Source organism: Mustela lutreola, chromosome 2, assembly GCF_030435805.1.
Source record: "Mustela lutreola isolate mMusLut2 chromosome 2, mMusLut2.pri, whole genome shotgun sequence".
Lineage (NCBI taxonomy): Eukaryota > Metazoa > Chordata > Mammalia > Carnivora > Mustelidae > Mustela > Mustela lutreola.
In genome coordinates, this window is record NC_081291.1 from 184,673,509 (window position 1) to 184,689,911 (window position 16,403).

Here is a 16,403-nt window from a genome sequence, read left to right on the forward strand (position 1 = left end):
ATTTTTTAAGATTTATTTATTTGAGAGAGAGAGAGAGTGCAGGGAAGGGTCAAAAGGAGAGAGAGAGTCTCCAGCAGACTTCCCTCTGAGTGATGAGCTTGATGTTGGGCTCGATCCCATGACCCTGAGATCATGCCTTGAGCTCTAATCAAGAGTCTGACACTTAACTGACTCAGCCACTCAGGTGTCATTTCCAACTTTGTCCTTCTTAAGATAAGTTGCTTAGCTTTCCTTTTAGGGATGTTGTGAAGATGAAAAGAAATAACACATGGTAAACTGCTTTGTCTTATATTGGATTTTTCAGAAACAGACCCTGAGATGAAGATTTGTGTGCCAGTGATTTCTGAGGAAGTTATATCCTGGGAGAAACCAACAAGAGACCTGGGGAAAGAAGTCAAAATGCAAAGCCCTACTGAGGGTAGCCTTGGCCCGATTTCACAAGATGGGGTGTAAATATCACCTCAGAGTTATCCTACTCAAGGCACAGGTCCCTGCACCAGTCAGTCATTGGTTTTTCACTTTGGGTTAAGGGGACATAAACTCCCAGGTACTTCTGGTGAGATAGGGGCCAGCTCCAGATGCTCAAGGTCAGTCCTCCAGCTTAAGGGCTGCTGAGGGTGTTTTTTCCACAGAGAAAGCATTAGAGATCTGAGGGGACCCAGGCGAAGCACAAACAGTTTTTGCTACAACTTGGCATAGCATTGCTTGGCAAATGTTAAGTTCTCAGTATGTGTTAGCCTTTATTTTTATACACCTCACATTATCTCAACCTCTCATTCATTTTTGTTACTGTTACTTGCTGTTTGTATATTCTGGACACAAATATTTAGCCATTTATATGTTTTGTGGATTGTCTCCCATTCTGTGGCTTGTCATTTTACTATCTAACTACAATGCCATTATCACAACTGGAGAAAATGAACAATATGTTTATATTCTTATGTAATACAGCTGACGTAGTCAAGTCTCTACCATTGTCAAGTAAATGCTATTTGTACACTTTTTTTTTTTAGTAGCCCATTATCCAGTGAGGTCAGGCATTCATTTAACAGTTAGAAGATTTTTTTTCTTTCAGAGAGACTCTCTATCTCTTGAATCTACCTTTTATTTTTCACTTAAAGGAGTCCTTGTGTAGTGATCACTAACTGTGGATTAACTCAAGTCTGGAATATTTAGAGTTGAGAAGGCAATTGTGGTAATTCCTATTAATTGTGATATTTTAATTTTTGGTAGGCCTTCCAGTGTCATTAGGCACAAGCACTTATTTCTGTGGACACCAGAAATAGTCACTCAGCACGTAAAATTAACTCAATCTACCAGATGAATACAGAAGGACAAAGTCAATTTAAGGTAAGATTGTAAAGTAAAAGGACTTTCAATAATTGATATTAGGACAGTGTTTTAGGGTTTAGAATGTTTTTTTATATGTTATTTCATCTGGATCCCCAGTAAGGGATTTAAAAAATCTCTGTCTCCAGGGCATCTGGGTGGCTCAGTGGGTTAAGCCTCTGCCTTTGGCTTGGGTCATGATCCCAGGGTCCTGGGATGGAGCCCCACATTGGGATCTCTGCTCAACAGGGAGGTTGCTTCCTCCTCTCTCTGCCTGCCTCTCTCCCTACTTGTGATCTCTGTCTGTCAAATAAATAAATAAAATCTTAAAAAAAAAATCTCTGTCTTAAATAAAGAAAGAAACTGAGGTTCAAGAGAGTTAAAAGAACTATCTAACATCTTACAGTTAGTAGGTGCAATGTCTTCGGCTTATAATAAATATATGGTAATATCTGTTGAATATTTAAATGAAAGTGGAAAAATATAATAAATTTTCTGACTTTAAAATCCATACTTTACTATGATATTTGGTTTCATTTTTGGAAAATAACTTCTCACTACTTTTATTTTCTTTTATTATTTATTTGTTTGTTTTTCCACTACTTTTATTTGAAAGACCTAGACTTACTGCTAGTATACCAGTAAGACTTTTAATCCCTTTGGATGAAGAGTCTCTAACTTCTTATGCTTAGATGTACTCCTATTCATGTTATCTGAATAGCAGGGCTCATTTGAAATTACCAGTATCCAAATATCCCTTTTGGTCAAATAGCTATAATTAGATTGTATTAACTGAAACTCAAAGAACCTGAGCCAACAGAATATTGTAGAAAGTGCATTGGGTGAGTAAGGTATCTAGTTTGGAGGGTACAATAACATTTAGTGTCTGGAGGACCTTAAGAGCCGAAAAAGACCAACCAAAATGGCAGCCAGTGATACTCTCCCTTGTCTTTCAAGACACCATATTTTTACCGACAGGTCCAAGTCAGGGCAAATTCTACCTTGATGCAGAATTCTGTCACTGTTTTGCTGAGGATTGCATTCTACCAGTAAAGTGTCAGGTGCCATGCACTTTACAGGGCTGGTCCTTATTGTTGCACTCATTACAACTACAGTGTGGTTTGAAAGGCAAATACCTTAACTACTGAACCTTGCTTCCAGACATAGCTGATTCCTGTTAGCCTAAGGTTCTCACTCCTCAAATCTAAATCCATCAAGCCTCATATCCCTGTTTATGTCTGGCTGACAATGCAATATAAAAAGTAAGACGTCTCATTTTTCTGAACTCACACATTGCATTCTTGCGATAAAAATGGATGTGATTTCACAACATTATCACCAAGAGAGCTGCTCTGGGGAACTGTTAGACTGAGATGGTTCTTTTTCACTGACAGCCTTCTAGGCACCTGGAACTGATAAGCTGCACCTACACACACACAAAATGTGTATTTCTTTCTCCCTCTTTACAAGTTAATGTTTTCTGGTCCTTCTCCCAAAGAACAGTGGTCTTGCCTTGTTTTTGTGTTTTTATCTCGCGGGAGGAAAAGTAAGTTGCTAAAAGATAAATAGGCAAAGAATGAAAGGACTAAAACCAAAGCATAAAGTGAAGAGAATCAAAACCCATGGAAGGCAGTTCATTTCAGCAGTGTTTCTAGGGCAAGATTATGTATGCACCATTGAAAACAGCACGATTTGTTTTTGTACATGAACTGACTCTATATTAGTGAGCTGTATCCATCCAAGTGGAAATACTCATTTTTAGGGATACAGGAAATCATATTTAATCATGAAATTTAAAAGAAGTATATAAATAAGTGATCCAAAATCTTCTAAAATTATGACTTAGAACTGGTAGAGCCATCCAAATAAAGCATATTTGATTCACAAATTTCACTATGTAGCTGAAGAAAGCATTTATGTATTTTTCAATTAGAAGTAAATGGAGGTTATCTAAACTGGAGATATTAGTATACACAATTTAAGGCACAGAAAATGATTATACAAAATTATTTATTAAGGCACTAGAGGAGGTTATTTACACATTTCATGATTACCTCTGATGCAATAGTTTAAAAAATGCTTTAAAATTAATGCAGTGTAGAATTACCATCTGTAAAATTAATTGACATTACTGTGTATTCAAGTCATTGAGGGCTTATTTGCTCTGCACTGTTCCCTGTCATATTTACTTTAGATCTCCAGTATCTGGCACTATGCTTTGCATAGGTAGACATCTATAAATGTTTGTTGCATAATAAATGAATAATTGCAGTGATTCAGTTGAGGTATTTGCAAATCCTGACTGGTATGTGTACAAAGAGAACAAATAAAAAGGAAAATCAGAATAAATTTGCATGAGAAAGGCTCATATTCATTTTTTTCTTTCTTTACTCAAAGAACAAGTAGTTTTACAAAATGTAATATTTGAGATTTCCAAATATAATATACCTTTTGGGGTTTCCAAATAGTCTAGAATACAAAGATTTGTGATGATCAGTGTTTCATCATAAGAGGCCCACAGAATAGGGGACATGTAAACAAACTAATAATTAGAATATTATGAGTGTTCTAATAAACCAAAATGGGTTACTATGGGAGCTATAAATACATAGCTGAGGCTGTGTTGACAAGTGGGAGACAGGAAAGATATTGTTCCAAGACGAGTCTTATCTATATACATATATAGAAAAAAAGCTCAGTTGTATATATATGTAGAATTGTATTAAAGACCAAGTCTTGAGATGTGGAGGATGCCACGTGAGATAGTAAATTAAAATGTGAGGAAAGAACAATCAAGGAGGCAGGAGGAGAAGCAGGAGAGAGTAAAATTATGAGTTTCACGTTGTAATATGTGTCAATAGGATTTGAAATAAAAAAGGATCATTTAGTTTATCAAGAAAAGAGAAAAAAACACAGAAATCAAAATAAAAAAAAAGAAAAAAGAAAAAGGTATAATAGTTAAGAGAATGATGTCATTATGTATACAAAGTTTAAGGAGGGATAGTAGTTAGATTTTAAGGGGTTAAAAGAATTTTTATATACTAAGTTATTATTATAGCCAACATGGGATAGATTCTTTGGCAAGGAGTGTGACCCAGATTGTAGCTGCTATTTAATATCCAACCCTCTTTTAATTCTAGCTAAGAGACTATATTTTCAAGCTACATTTGCAGGTCAGTGAGTTTATGTGACCGAGTTCTGCCCAATGAGATATAAAAGGAGGTGTCAAGAATTTCCAGGAAGAATCATGAAGGCTGCTTAAGGAAGGCTGGATGGGACACTCCTTTGTCATTTTCCTCTTTCTGCTACATGTCAGTGTAGGGGCTATGGTAGCTATCTTAGGCCAAGGGGTAATCTGGAAGATAAAATCATGAACTGAGGAAGGCAGAACAGAAAGATAAAACTTAGATTTCTGGAGACACTGTGGATCTACCATGTGAGCCCCAGATTTCAAGTTTAGCTACTTTTACATGAAAGAAAATAAATTATCATGTTTAAGGAATTTTTTTTTTTTTTTGGTTTATATTTTATACCTGAACTCAATGCTTCTTATAGAAACTGATGCTGTATCTCCAGGGCTCTTGAATTTCTACCAAGTATCTATCTACCAATAGGGAACTTCTAAAGGGACGGAGAAAGGGAAACTATACTTTGATGATTTGAATCTTAAACACATACCAATGACTTGTTCTACTTTTAAATCAAGGAGCTAAAGCATATTGTGAATACAATCTGGGTTTTTTTTTTTTTTTTTTTTTTTTTTTTCCCTCACTGTTAGTGAATGCATATGTGGTCTTGAAGAAAGATCATATATGGAGACAGACCAGTGATATTCTGAAACATGAACTAGGTTATGCTATGGTAATAAACACCAAAATTTCAGTGACTTAAAACAAAATTTCTTGCTCACTCTGCAAGTTCAATATGGGTTGATTGGGGGCTCTTTTCCATGTCGTCACTCCATATCTGCTTTGCACAGGAGGGGAAGAATGGGCTAGATAGTTGGGTACCAGTCCTTACTGCCGGTGACACAAAACCTCCCTTCGCATTTCATTTGTCAGAACTACATATAAGACCACAATTAACTTTAAGGGGTAGGAAAATATGGTCTTCCTCAGACCCAGAAGCAGAAGAAAAGAAGAGATTGGGAAACATTACCAATATCTACTACCCTATTAAAATGTGAAATAATCTATGTGGAAATATCTAATGCACAATAAAAATGCTTTACCTTTTGGTTACAAAATTTCTCTATAATTACAGCAGTGCTTCCTTATCTGCAGTTTTCCTTTCTACAGGTTCTGTTACCCAAGACTGATCACAGTTCTGAAGCAGATGATCCTCCTGACATATCACCAGATCAGTAGTGGTCTAATGCTACGTCACAACACTTTTGTCAATTACCTCACTTCACTTCATCATGTAGGAATGTAATTCTCTCATGTCAGCACAAGAAGGGTGAGTACAGTCAATAAGATATTTTTAAAGAAAGAAACCCCATTCACCTTTTATTGAAGTATATTGTTATAATTTTTCTATATTATTACTGTTGTTAGCCTCTTACTGTGCCTAATTTATAATTAAACTTTATTATGGGTGTGTATGTATGGGAAGAAATATAGCATAAATAGGGTTTGGTATAATTTGTGTGTTCAGGCATCCACTGGGAGTCTTGACAATGTATCCTTGCGGATATGGGGGATTACTATAATTTAATTTTTTTTTTAATTTTTTACAAACATATACTGTATTATTAGCCCCAGAGGTACAGGTCTGTGAATCGCCAGGTTCACACACTTCACAACACTCACCATAAAACATTGTAATTTAACTTTTTAAGAAAGGTTTTCCACCATTAAGAAAAGGATAAAAGATTTCTAGGCAAGAATTTTTACAAGACTAATCTCTCTTTGGCATGTATAAGGCAATTAGAGAAATAGCAAGTCTTTTTCCCTGAGAAGAAGATGAGCATTAAATTCTAAAGATTCACAAACACCTACATGTTTTGTTCTTCCATTCATTTAGCAGACACGAATTGGACATCTCTTAATACTGTTCAGATAAGATTTATTGAAACCAGAGCATACGGAAGAAGATATAGGATATGAGAAGGGAAATGGACATAACTCTAAATATTTCTAGAATTCTCTCTCAAAATATAATTTTATTCAGAATACAGCAACTACATTATAGCTTCCAAATACATTTAAGTTATCAGATAGTTCTTGGAAACTAATTATATCACCATGACTAAAATATTGCTGTGACATTTATCCCAGTTGGGGAATTTTTAAAATAATATCTAAGTAAACAAATCAAATTTCTCTGTGGACAAGATCCTGAGAAGACTTTCCTGACCAGCTGATGCTAGCTACATAAACATTTCAAACATTTCCTAGCAATTACATAACAATGTGGCTATTTTTCACAAAATACAAGATTCATTGGCATTTTAATCCACGAGTCATCAATCTCATTCTTTTTGTTTCCTTAAGATGTATTGAACTGCTGTAAATAAAGTACCAGTGTTCCAGAATATCTTATCTCTTTGCTATTTCTTCCATTGCTTTTATGCTAAAAAGCCCTCCCTATTCAGAAACCACATTATTATTTACCTATAGTTAATGCTAGTATTATGGTTTTTTATTCTTTTGCTTCCAATCTAGTTATTTAATTTAATATTTACTTAACTTATTCCTTCTCTCCTGTACAGCTTTTAACCTAGAATAGTGCATTCTTATAGTAGATAAGAACAATTGTTTATAGAATAAATTGTTTATAGAATAAATGGTCACTATGGTTATTTTTACCTTTAAAGCATGACAAATTTGCTGTGGTTTAACAAGATCTTACAAACTAATTTTGTCTTGGACAACTCATTATTTTTTTTGTTATAAAAACTTAGCTACTTAAATTTTGTGTTCAAATCATTTGATTAAAAATGTCATTAACTCTTCATGCCTACTAATTAAAACTAAAACAGTTCAGCAAACAACATTTTCAGTAGACTGTCAATAGAAAAGGATTTTTAAAAAAATTGAATGTGAGAAAATTTTTGTCATAACAGTCCTATAATGACTTGTTCAATTGCTATTATTTCTAGTCACCTGAAGTGATTGCTTTTTAAAAAACATATAGTTTGATATCAACACAGGTAGAGAAGGACAGGTAAGTTTCATGAGACCCTATAATAAACAGGTTAAATGAATGTGAGTTACAGAAGACCAATTTTGAAAAGTTAGTTTATCATTATAATCTCTGGTATTTTTTCCCCCAGACTCTGACATTGGGATACTTTTTTTTTCAAGTGAAAATTTAAGCATTTTACTTTATTTTAAAATTTTTATTGTCAAATCAAACACAAAACAAATGTATACTTAAATGAATTGTTTTAAGGTGAACACTCTTGCAGCCATCATCCAGGTCAAGAAAAAGGGCCTTGCCAGCCATCTCAGGAGTGCCTCTTTGCTCCTAATCCCAGTCATGGCCCTTATTCTTTTCGCAACTATAACTATTATGTTGACTTGCATAGATAGATAGGAAATCCCTGTGTTTCTTTGTGGTTTATCACCCAAGTGTGTGTCCTTAAATCTACAGTCTAGCCTTTAGGCATTTTACTTTAAAACTTTTTAAAATGCTACCTTGGTGCCAATTTCTCAAAAGGAAAAGTGGAGTGACTGTTTCCATCTTTGCCAAATAAAAATTGTTTAAAATAGAAAAAGTTTCACCTCTAAGCCCTTGAATGGGATTTGCCTTGCTCTCCTAAAATAACGACAAATCAAAATAATGACAATTAGTAATAACACACTTTAGGAGAAATCCATCTAAAAAATATTTTGATGACAGTCAATATTGTCTTGGGAAGAATTCAAACATTCTACAATTCGTTTTTATGGCAGTTATTTCTTTGAGAAGGCCACACAAAATTTTTCTTACAACCAATGATCTCAACCTCTATATCCATGAGAGAAAAGAAAATAGATATGTTTAAAAAATCAAGAAACAGTGGACAAAAGAAAAGAAAAAGTCAGGTTTTGAGTAGGGAATATTAGATAAGTCTAAGCCAACAGTTAATGTAAGTGGCACCAATTCCTTTTCTTTGTTTTTTGGACAAATATTTTTATTAAAGAATAAAACTATACAGAAAAGTGAGCAAGTCCTCCATGTATAGTTTTATGGATTTTTAAAAAATGAACATATCATATACCACCTCTCAGATCAGCCTGTAGAAGAACACTGTAAGCAGGTGAGAATGTCCCGTGTCCTTCTAAATGCTAACCAAGCCAAATAAAAGGTAACCACTATTCTTAATTTCACCATTGTATTAACTTGCTAGTATTTGAATTTTATATAAATGTGAACATGTGATATGAATATATTCTATTATGCTTGATTCTTTTGCTCAACATTATAATTGTGATAGTCATATGGTTGTATGCAGTGGTTGTTAGTTTTTTTGTTTTTTGTTTTTACTGCTGTATATTATTTTATTGTATGAATATACTACAATTTATCTGTTCTACTACTGATGGACATTTGGGTTGTTTTCAGTTTTTGATATATTGCAAACAAAGCTGCTGGAAGCCTTCTTTTATTTTTCCTTTGGAGAATACATAAGTGTATATACTGGATATATCTGTTGAGTAAATATCTAGCAATAAAATTTGCTTGTATAATTGATGTATAAATATAATAAATACAATAAATACAAATATAATACAAATATTGATGTATAAGTTTCCTGTATGAGCTTTAGTTTTTATTAACATACAATTGTGTCCTTCGTAAATTAACAAGTTTTCATTTTGTTATAAATAAAACAAAAAACTAAGGAAGTAGCTACCAAGAATAGATTAGTGTGAACATTTTTAAAAAATATTTTTTTAAAAGTTTATATTGAATTAATTAACATATAATGTATTATTGGTTTCAGAGGTAGAGGTCTGTGATTCAGCAGTCTTACGTAACACCCAGGGCTCATTATATTATATCACGTGCCCTCCCAGGTACCCCAGTTACCCCAAACCTCTACCGTCCTCCCTCCCAGCCAGCCCTCAGTTTGTTTCCTATGATTAAGAGTCTCTTGGGGCACCTGGGTGGCTCAGTGGGTTAAAGCCTATGCCTTTGGCTCAGGTCATGATCCCAGGGTCCTGGGATCGAGCCCCGCATTGGGCTCTCTGCTCAGTGGGGAGCCTGCTTCCTCCTCTCTCTCTGCCTGCCTCTCTGCCTACTTGTGATCTCTGTCTGTCAAATGAATAAATAAAATCTTTAAAAAAAAAAAAAAAAAAAAAGAGTCTCTTATGGTTTTGTCTCCCTCTCTGGTTTTGTTTTGATTTTTCCCCCTCTCTTCTCCTGTGATTCTCTGTTTTGTTTCTTAAATTAGTGTGAACATTTTTAAAAAGCTGTATTAATGAAAGAATTCTGAGTATTTATTGTAGTCAAAAGAAAGTGCACCTAAAATATACCATGGTGTATTAACAATGTTGACATAAAAATACTTAAGGCATTTTCTCCTTTGTGTCTAAGAGTCAGAAAATAAGTTGATTTTGTTTCCTTAATATATTATTTGGCTTGGCTCTAGCATTGTCAGAGGACCATCCTTACTTGTGTTATTTATATTAATTTTGATGAATAAAAATTCATAAGGCTAAAAGTGGACCACAGATGATAAAAATTATCTCTGTCACAGAAAATTTAATGTCAGTGTTTACTTTCTGAAGCATATTAAGTATATTTCATGTTTTGTTTCTCACAGCAAAATCTTGTTACAATTTCAGAACAAAAAAGGAAATAGTTCCCTCGTAAAGGGATCAATGCTATTTCTCAAGGAGGGAAAACACACACAATTAACCAATACTCTGCCTCAGAAATTACTGCTAAATCAGTCTTTCAAACATCCAAAGATCTATTTTTTTAAAGTATAATTTGAATTTCTCTGAGTTATTAATAAACATTTTTAAAAAGAACTTCAGCAGACAAATAATTATAACTCAGAGGAATGAGTAAAAAATGTATGTAAATAAAAATCATTAAAAAAAAAAAACCAGGTAAAATGAAATACAGAGTTCTCAAGGGGGAAAAAAAAAGGTCAGCTACCATATCTCTGTAGTTTTATCAGCCAGCCTGGCCCATGCTAGGTACCTATTTTTTTCTAGTAAAAACTAGAATGTTAGAGAGCTGAATCATATTGTAATAACATATTACCTTAATCTTACCAGTAGTTAACCTCCTGAGACATGAATTATGATTTAGCTTTATGACATATGCCAACTGATTCTTACCCATTGTCTTTGTGCCTATAGGACAAACATATGCATGAGACAAAATCTATAAAGGCTATAAAACCTATAAAAAACTCCTCAAGGCTTCAAGTAATTTAGTATTCCTGGGCTTCATTTTTGTATCTTAAAATGAAAGAAAGGCTGGGACTAGAAAACTGAAGATGAATTCTGGGCTCTACCATTCCACACCCTAAGACTACACAATTAGCCCACTTGGTACAGATTTGTATTGACCTCTCTCTCTGAAGTCTTATCATATTCTAATTTGGGATTTTTCACTTATTTCATTTTTAGCCCATTTTGTTTCCTTGTAAGAATTTATAGCAGCTATTTTGTCTAAATTCTCCTTGAAACTCATCCCCTGGAAGGTAAGAGCCATGTCTGATGTTAGTTTCCCATGCTTAACACCTTACCTTACCTGGTCCAAAAAGATATTAGTCAGTAACCCATGGTAGTATCAGTGTTGATTACTCTCCTAATATCTTTATGATTTTTTTTTTTTTTTGTCTTAAGCATATGAAGCTCCACTAGAAAATAGTATTTATTTTAGGGAAGATTTCAACACTGCCATGTGCAGAGTAACAATGGGAGAATGATAAATGTAGTTTCCCGATATATTGAAGTGTTCAGATTAGCAATAGACAGTTACTAATCCTAGAAAGGCAAGTACCCCATTGAGGATAATATGAGGCATGAATCATATTCACAGATAATACTAATAATATAGTATGATATAATATAAAATATAGTGATAACAGAATGGAAATTATAAGTACCTGGACACACAAGCACATTGTTTTTAATTCAAGTAAAAGCAGTTAATCAGGCATATATATAATGATAAATATAATAATTTATTCTTTTTTCAAGTTTTATTTTTTAAAAGATTTTATTTATTTATTTATTTATTTATTTAGAGGGAGCAGGAGTGGGGGAAGGGGCAGAAGGAGAAGGAGAAGCAGGCTCGCTCTCAGCAGAGAATGGGACATGGGACTGGACCCTGAGATCATGACCTGAGCAAAAGGCAGATGCATAACTGACTGAGCCATCTGGGCACGCTAATAATTTATTCATGAATGAATGATAATTAGATACAAGTGTAAGCAGTTCATATAAAGAACTATAATTAGAACATTTTTTTCTTCTTTTAAAAAAATTTGTGGGATGCCTGGGTGGCTCAGTTAAGCATCCAACTTTTGATTTCAGCTCAGGTCATGATCTCAGGGTTGGGAGGCTGAGCCTCAAATCAGGTTCTGCACTGGGTGTGGAGCCTGCTTAAGATTCTCTCTCTCCCTCTCCCTCTGCGCCTACCCCTCTAAAAACAATAAAAACATAAAAATAGAAAAATAAATAAATAATATTTTCCTAGGGCATAAAATTTGTATCAATATTAACCCTTTCTGTTATTTATTTGAATGCAGTTGACATGCAATATTATATTAATTTCAGGTGTACAACATAGTACACTTTCAACATTTATATACTTTACAAAGTGATCACCATGATAAATCTAGCTACCATCTGTCAGCATACATAGTCTTTAATATTATTAACTATATTCCCTATGTGGGAAATATCCCATTGTGTCTATTTTATAAGTAGAAGTTTGTGCCTTTTAATACTGTTCCCCTCTTGGAGTGCCTACGTGTCTTAGTCTGTTAAGCATCTGCCTTTGTTCAGATCATGATCCAAGGGTTCTGGGATTAAGTCCCACGTTGGGCTCCCTGCTCAAGCAGGGTGCCTGCTTCTCCCTTTCTCTGCCCCTCCCCCCTACTCATGTGCTCTCTCTCTCTCACTCTGCTCTCTCTTAAATAATTAAATAAAATCTTTAAAAAAATATATAAAATCCCTACCTATCATACTCCCCACTGGCAACCACTGGATTGTTTTTTGTATTTATGAGTCTGTTTCTGTTTTGCTTGTTCATTTGTTTTGTTTTTAGATTCCACATAAAAGTGAACTCCTATATTATTTGTTATTTCTCTGACCTATTTCACTTAGCATATTATTCTTTAGGTCCATCCATGTTGTTGCAAATGGCAAGGTTTCATTTTTTATGACTGTGTAATATTCCACCATGTAAATATATACCACATATTCTTTACCTGTTGATCTATTAATGGGCAGTTAGCTTATTTTCATACATTGGTTATTGTATATAATGCTAAAATGAACATAGGGGTGCTTGTGTCTTTTTAAATTAGTGTTTTCATTTTTTTTTAGATAAATATCCAGAACAGGTATTGCTGGATTTTATGATAGTTCCAGTTTTAATTTTTTGAGAAACCTCCATACTGTTTTCCATATTGCCTATACCATTTTGCATTTCCACCAACTGTGTATGAGGGTTCCCTTTTCTCCACGTATTTCTCATTACTTGTTATTTCTTATTTTTTTGATATTAGTCATTCTGACATAGTGAGTTAATATTTCACTGTGGTCTGTGGTTTGGAATTGTGTTTCTCTGGTGATCAGTGATGTTGAACATCTTTTCATTATTTGTTGGCCATTTGTATATCTTTTTTTGAGAAATGTCTATTCAGATCCTCTGCCCATTTTTTGATTACTTGTTTTTTTTAAATTTTGAGTTGTGTGAGTTCTTTGTATATTTTGGATATTAACCTCTTATCACATATCACTTACAAATATCTTCTCCCATTCAGTGTATTACCTTTTTGTCTTATTGATGGTTTCCCTCACTCTGCAAAAGTTTTTTAGTTGGATATAGTCCCATTTGTTTATTTTTACTTTTGTTGCTCTTACCTGAGGAGAGAGATTCCCCCCTCCCCGCCCGCCAAAAAAATTGCTCAGACCAATTCCAAGAGTTAACTGCCTGTTTTCTTCTAGAAGTTTTATGGTTCTGTTCTTACATTTAAATATTTAACCTATTTTGAGCTTATTTTTGTATATGGTATAAGAAAGTCGTCCAGTTTTACTCTGCACCCAGTTGTTCAGTTTTTCCAACACCATTTATTTATTTATTTGAAAGAAGTAGTGTCTTTGCCACGGGAAGTTCTTGCCCTTTTTGTTGTAGATTAATTGACCATAAAAGTGTGGGTTTCCTTCTGGGCTCTCTATTCTATTATATTGATCTATATCTCTTTTTGTGCCAGTACCACACTATTTTGATAACTGTAGCTTTGTAATACAGTTTGAAATTAGGGAGCATAAGACCTCCTTTTCTGATATTATTAAGTGTTTAATCATCATGGCAACTTCTACATGTTCTACATGCTTTCATACCCATCTAACTATGCATCTTGTCATACATTCATCTATTTTTTTAGCCATCCATTCATCCAACCATGCACCATGCACCCATTATCCATCCATTGATCTATCCATCCACTCACTCAGTTAATCAACTAATTGTTCAGCACTTAATTTGTGCCAGCCTCACAGTGTTGGAGAGACATACCTTTAATCCAATGGTTTACTTACTGAGGTAAGTATAATAAATAGGTTGCATAAATATGCATCACAAAGTTGGTTGAGAATAGCAAAAATTACCAGCAAGAGGTATCTGTAAGAGTTTCAGGATGAAGTGGGTAGAATGGAAGAAATGACTTGTCTAGGGGTGTGAAAGGATACGAAATGGATAAAGCAAATTTGTTCTTTCTGTGAGAGTACAGAGTGTGTGTCCAGGAGGAGTCAGGAAAGAGGGGGGTTTAATAAGAAGTGACACTGAGGGGCGCCTGGTTGTCTTAGTCGGTTAGGCAGCTGCCTTCGGCTCGGGTCATGATCCCAGGGTCCTGGGATCGAGCCCAGCGTCGGGCTCCCTGCTCACTGGGGAGTCTGCTTCTCCCTCTTCCTCTGCCTGCTGCTCTGCCTACTTATATTCTCTATCTGTCAAATAAATAAATAAAATCTTAAAAAAAAGAAATTAAAAATGGTTTTTATTTTTTACTGTCAAATTAAACTGAATAAGCTTTCCTGTTTGACAAGGTTGAATTGATAGGTGGTCTATAATTGAAGAAGTTTTTTAGGGGCACCTGGCTGGCTCAGTTAGTAAAGCATATGACTCTTGATCTTGGGGTTGTGAGTTTGAGTCTTATGTTGGGTATGGAGATTACTTTAAAGTAAAATTTTAAAAAAATGAAGAAGTTATTTAAAATGAGAGAATTATAAAAAGTGATCCACACATAGTTCATGTGCTAGGTTGAGGGATTCAGTTAATAAAAATAAATAACCTGAATATTGAGCCAGTAGGACTGATTAAAAATGGTTAATTCTCTACAGATAGATTATAGGAGACTTTGGCATTTTAGTTATACATCCCTATAGTATTCATAATTTTACATCAACAAAATTATATTGATTTAGTAATCAGAAAAAAGTGAAATAATTTCCTGTTTCAGGAAAAGTCTGAAGAAAAATATTACTTACCACAAAGGGATATTCTAAAACTGAAACTTCAGCTTAATTAAAGTTCAGAGAATTTGTTAAATTTTCCTTAATTGACAAATGCTTTATAGCCTTCATAAATTTCAGCAGCATTGTAATCTTAAGGAGCTTCTGTGTAACAGAGCTACGCACTTAACAATTTGGGTTAAATTTCACTTTAGTGTGCATTCAATATTATTCATTATAGAAATAAGAACTCAGCAATCTAAAGGTATGACATAGTTCAGGTCCTTTGCTTAATGGAAATGTTGGTAGTAAATATCCACCAATATTATGAACCAGTGCAGACAAATTAATTTAGACAAAACTCTTGTTAATTTCATGAAAAAAAATTAAAAGCTACTTTGAAGATCCCTTTTAGATGAACAAAGTGTTTCTACGACAGGATATACTAAAATAAATGTGAAACAGATAGATAGTGGAGAACTGATCAAATTTTAAATGATTAAATTTTGATGCCAAGAACATTTTTTCATGTCATTTACAGAGTCCAAAAATTTAAGTTAGGTAGACCTACTTTTAAAATTAAATCACTTAGAGTTCTTTCAACTAATTAATTTAAAAAAAAGATACAAAGATGTTCTATCTTGGGTGACATGATAAAATAATGCCAAGCACAGTGGCTGGAAAACATTAGGCAATCATACAAAATGGTAGATGGACTGTAAACCCCTTTCTTTAATTCAGCTCAGTTAGGGTCCAGGTATCCTTTGCATTCTTCAGGAGGATGTCCAGGCTGCAGCTGTGACTATTAATTAGCACAGACGTTGAACAGGTAAGGCCCCTTTTTGTTAATAGCTCTGGGTTAAAATAGAATGACAGGCAAATAGTCAGAGGTCTTCGAGGAGCAGCACTGAGAAAGAGCAGCATTCAGAGACTAGTAGGTCATGTCTTGTTCCCTAGCAATGCCATTGTCCCACAGTGGAGGAAATCAATGATTCACAATAGTTTCTCTTTCTCATTTTATTTTAAAAGTATTTATAATTTAGCAATGTAGGTGACATTTTAGAGCACTCTTCTGGTAAATACATCTTTTGGAAGGGCTTCAATTCAAATCATTTTCTCATCGCACCACCTGCCAGTGTTTCTTTCCCCCATCTCTCTTTTTTGGTGCAGTGCTTTTAACCTGTATCTTACCTGTACTGCATTTACCTGAACTGTTAGAAAAATGCAAAAACTCATCAAAGTGTTAACTTCATTTTAAGAAATTTTAAAAAATAATGAATGTTCACTAAATAAAAAGCTTTTTATCTGTAAGTATTACACATTCACCTACTTAATCTGGAAAATAACAAGCAATTTAGAGATGTTAGTTGAAAACTATGAGTAACAGGAATCATTAGTAGGACCATTACCTTTTTTCCTATAAACCGAACTTGCTAAAAATTT

General features: G+C 34.1%; 1 protein-coding gene across 5 annotated transcripts in view; it reads right to left on the reverse strand.

Annotated features, from left to right (window-relative positions):
* HTR1F (5-hydroxytryptamine receptor 1F) overlaps positions 1 to 16,403 on the reverse strand; it is a 159,284-nt gene that overhangs the window by 51,591 nt on the left and 91,290 nt on the right. The window contains exon 4 of one of the 5 annotated variants that reach the window (XR_009351162.1): positions 15,431 to 15,814. The exons of the other annotated variants lie outside the window; for them this stretch is intronic. The gene's annotated coding sequence lies outside the window, so the exon portion shown is untranslated. Of the gene's footprint in view, positions 1 to 15,430; positions 15,815 to 16,403 lie in introns of those variants that run through there. 5 annotated transcript variants of the gene reach the window in all.